General features: G+C 36.6%; 1 long non-coding RNA gene across 1 annotated transcript; it reads left to right on the top strand.

Annotated features, from left to right (window-relative positions):
• The first annotated feature begins 640 nt into the window (after positions 1–640).
• Positions 641–3065, top strand: LOC119915460. Its single transcript, XR_005446951.1, has 3 exons — positions 641–796; positions 1015–1149; positions 2738–3065. It is a non-coding gene; the product is annotated as an uncharacterized LOC119915460 (long non-coding RNA).
• The last annotated feature ends 479 nt before the right edge of the window (positions 3066–3544 follow it).

Here is a 3544-nt window from a genome sequence, read left to right as displayed (position 1 = left end):
TGCAGGTGCTTTGCTCAATTGGTTCTGTTAGCGCCTTCTGTTAGCCGTTAACCGTTTAAAATATTTTTAATCAATAGGTATCAAAATAATTTGACAACACTACAAGGAGGTTGGTGAGAATCAACACTTGATAACAATGGAGTATTTCAAATTATAATGCAAACTTGAAAATATAATCCCACAACAATATTATCATTATCGTGTTTTATTTAGGTGAAAATGAAAATGCAATCATCCAATTTCCATTTTCACATACTTGTGCGAGCATTCTAGGACCATATTAAAATGAAAATGGAAACAGCATTTGACATTTCATTTTCAAAGACTTAACCTGCTCTAAAATGGACATTATTCAATTTCAGTTAGCAAAACAGCCCCCAGTCTATTGCATTTACATGTCCATGTCCTCATGGTCCTTTTAGGTCAAAAATGAAATTAAAATGCCATTTTCTAACTATGTGAAAATGAGAACAGCATTTGACATTTCATTTTCAAAGACTTACTCTGATTTATAGTGGACTTTATTCAAATGCAATGAGTGAAACAGCGCCCCCAGTCTATTGCATTTACATTTACAAGCAGCTGCAAATGAAAATGCAATCTGTCAGTCCTCTCATCAAGGCAGGTCCTCAGTTAAGACGTCACTTCCTCTTCAGTTGGAAGGCCACTTCAGTTTCTCATGGTTCAGTTGTGTATCTACCATTACACAACACTAGGCTGTAACTTCACAACCAAATGAAATCTATCGACCGAACAGCTCAAGGGTGGATCTACACCGGCTTCAAATTTGGAACCTGTCAGTTTAACCATTTTTATGTTGCTTTCTGTTTTTTTTTAACACTTGCCTGTTGAACTTGGTGTTAGCATGTTCTGCAGCTAATGTGGCTAACTGTAACATCAGCTGTTTCTAGCGTGTATTGTGACATTAGGCCCATACGCCGTTTTTTTGTAATTTTGTAAAATTGCTGTCCTTAAAAGACTTTTGTGTTGGCACATCCACTGTTCCCTATGCAGCTCCTCAGGCCTTTCTAACATCCACACCAATAACGAGACCTTGTCTAGACCTGAAAGATAAGGAGGGGGAAAGCGGGATGCTACACATGACCCTGCAGACGTGGTCACAGCTTTGAGAAAGTCGACCATCATGTTGTGAGTTACTCATATCTGTGTGTGTGTGTGTGTGTATTACTTGCCAGTTTATTTTCTGAAACAAACATTCTAAATCAGTGTGTGAATCTTTTCTGAGGCTACATCTACACTACTACGTTTTCATTTAAAAAGGGAGTTTTAACCGTCCACACAAGCGTTTTAGCTGCGTACAGAATTGATCTACGTCTGTATTAAATAGACTAAAAAATGCACATCTAGTGGCCATACACATACACTGGGCATGCTCGTGCTGGTGTAAACAGGAAGATTATTACGTCCTTCGCCCCTTTCTCTCAGAGAGAGAGATAGAGAGACACACAACACATATTTTAATGACAGTCACTACCAGGGTCTAAAAATTTACTTTTTATCTTTTCGGAGTATTTAGACAGACACTCAACAACGTGCTGCTCCGTGAGCTCTGTGAATTGGAAATGGCTTTACTGCAACGCAACTGCTGTCCACGAAAATGTGAAGCAAAAGGATCGTTGAGCACTTTGTCTAGACGGCAACGGCAGCACCGTAAATCCTGTGTAACGTTACTTTTTTCTTCATCGCTTTCATGTTAAAAGTCATTTCTGCCCTGCTGCTCTCATGATAACATAACGTTACACTGTGTGTCACCTAATGTTTGGCCGTTTCATATTTTCTGTTTATTTAACAGCCACATAGGAGCAAGAAAACAGCTGAATCTAACATTACAAAGAATCTGTGTTTGTACTGTCTGTGAATCGTTTCAGTTGTTTTCTTTGCCCCACACTGATGCAGACATTTCATTATTATACTGCATTACTGAATACTGAAATAAATCCAGGTCAGAAACATTTAAAGTTTTAGGTAAAGAAGCCTAATTAATGTCTGTTATAGTTATTATTACCATGACAGTGATGTGGAAATTGGATTAATTTATGCTACTATTACCATTATTCTAAGAATGATTGAATAAAATATTGATTTATTAATTAATTTGTTTTTGATATTTATTTTGGATAAATTGTTAATTAATTGTGTAATAGGCTACATTTCCCCCCTTTAGAATACACAGAAATCATTCATTAGATTAATCAACTAATTGAAAAAATAATCGTTAGATTAAATGATTCTAAAAACAATCATTATGTGCAGCCCTAGATGAATATATTAGTATTACTTTATCTGTCAGCCATGTTGGATGCAGATTTGAAAGGGACAGTAAAGTAAGTAAGTAAATAGTGGAAGTATCACATCATTTCTCTGAAAGTTAAATTAAGAGTCAAGTCAAGGAATGAAATAATAAATCATCAGTACCTACAAGAAACACAAAGTTCATCACAGTGTGTTGCAGTCAGTGTTCATTACAAATCCCACAGTTCAGCCACCAATAATTAAGTCATTATCTCAAATCTCCACAAGAGTCCATTTCTTAATTAAAACATTATCTTCTGAATTCCAGCAAGCAAACAAGAAATAATAAGTTTGAGTTTAAATACAAATGCTTGCACTCTGATTGGTGCTGCTGCAGCGCACTGGCTGTCACTCAGGATGAACTGGGCCTCTTCTACTCAGGAGTTTGGTTTTAAAGTAACAGTGACTCTGTTGTGTTTTACAGATCATCTGAGTGACCTGATGAAATTCATGTTTGAGGTGTTCCTGGACCCATCAGACTCACCTCACAGTGTGAGAAACCATTAGAAGAGGAAGTTATTGCTGGGCAGATGTCATGCTTCAGTCAAGCAAAGGCCTGAAGACAACACAGCGGCCAGCAGCATCAGGAAAGTCAGGAAAGATGCATCATGATGACCACTGTGAACCGGATGGGACATGATCTGGACAGTTTCTGTATAAAGGTTTTATACAGGTTTTGCTACTTTGTGCATTATAAATATCCAATTTATATTTCCATTTCACTCACCATGAATAAAGTGCTTTATTTTTAAGGTTTTGGTTAAGGTTTTTTTAAATTTACTATTATGGGACATGTGGTATTAAAGAGATATCATGTTATCACAAAGGGTTTATGAAAAACTTTTACCAATTGTCGTAAAGTTGCTATGGCAACCAGCAGCTGGTAGCCCCTTCAAACTTTGCTACACTTTTGTTTTTTATCTGCTTTTCCCAGCTTATTGCCAATAAATGCGTTACCTCTGACATAAATACAGTCATTGGAAGATGAAGACTGGGTTTTTGGATTGAAGGGCAGCAGACCATGATCCACCCGGACCATATTTTAATATAGGCCTACACTTAATTATATGTTGTGGGTGTAGCATGACAGAACTACAAATTTAATTTCGTTATGCAGCCTTCTGCTGTATAATGACTTATAAACAACCTTATACCTTGAATTAGTCTGTAAGCAAGAGAAGACATTCTTATATATCACAAACTTTATTATAGTGTTGACAGATCACAATAT

The sequence above is a fragment of the Micropterus salmoides genome, unplaced genomic scaffold (assembly GCF_014851395.1).
Source record: "Micropterus salmoides isolate LMB-PRFRI ecotype aquatic unplaced genomic scaffold, ASM1485139v1 Ms_hic_scaffold_21, whole genome shotgun sequence".
Taxonomy (NCBI): Eukaryota; Metazoa; Chordata; class Actinopteri; order Centrarchiformes; family Centrarchidae; genus Micropterus; species Micropterus salmoides.
This window is presented reverse-complemented; position numbering and strand designations above follow the sequence as displayed.